At 29.8% G+C, this 642-nt stretch overlaps 1 protein-coding gene across 1 annotated transcript in view; it reads left to right on the top strand.

Annotated features, from left to right (window-relative positions):
* LOC106884049 (dual 3',5'-cyclic-AMP and -GMP phosphodiesterase 11A) overlaps positions 1–642 on the top strand; it is a 359,609-nt gene that overhangs the window by 349,621 nt on the left and 9,346 nt on the right. The window lies entirely within an intron of this gene.

Below are 642 nucleotides of genomic sequence, written 5' to 3'. Positions count from 1 at the left end.
TCCTTAAATTCTTAAATATACTCAAATAACCAAAATTTCAAGGAGTTCCTGCCTTAAAAACAGGAACTAAACCACAGTTATTTTGTGTTCTTTGCTACATTAGTTTCTATTAACCCATTTATTCTATCAGAAGAATTTTTATTCATTAAGATAGAAGAAATACACATAATTATATATATATATATATATAGTATTAATAATGGTAAAGAGAACGGAGATGTTTCACTTCTATAATTTTATTTAACACTTATTTACAGTATGTTTTTCTAGACCTATGTGTGTTTCAACAGCATCGACTGTACACTGTTGGATGTGCAACTTGGTGTTATAGTCGGTGCAGTTTCAGCAGTATCCTTAATCTCTGCCGTTTCGAAGTGAAACTGAAGTAATCAGCAAACTGAATGAATAAAGGGTTTTTAGGATGTATGGGTACTACTATTAATAGTTGTAGGAATCTTGACCCAGGTTAACCTCATCTTCTCATACGGTTCACCATTCCACTCATTTCAAAGAGAATATTCTTAGTTTAGAGGTATTCAATAAATTTTGAAACCGAATTATAAGGAAACACGGTAATCGCCAGGATAATATATCTCTTTAAACTCATTTTTGGATATATATATATATATATATATATATATA

This window comes from Octopus bimaculoides, chromosome 17 (assembly GCF_001194135.2).
Source record: "Octopus bimaculoides isolate UCB-OBI-ISO-001 chromosome 17, ASM119413v2, whole genome shotgun sequence".
Taxonomy (NCBI): domain Eukaryota; kingdom Metazoa; phylum Mollusca; class Cephalopoda; order Octopoda; family Octopodidae; genus Octopus; species Octopus bimaculoides.
The sequence above is the reverse complement of the archived record's forward strand: the minus strand, read 5'-3'. Positions and strand labels throughout refer to the sequence as shown.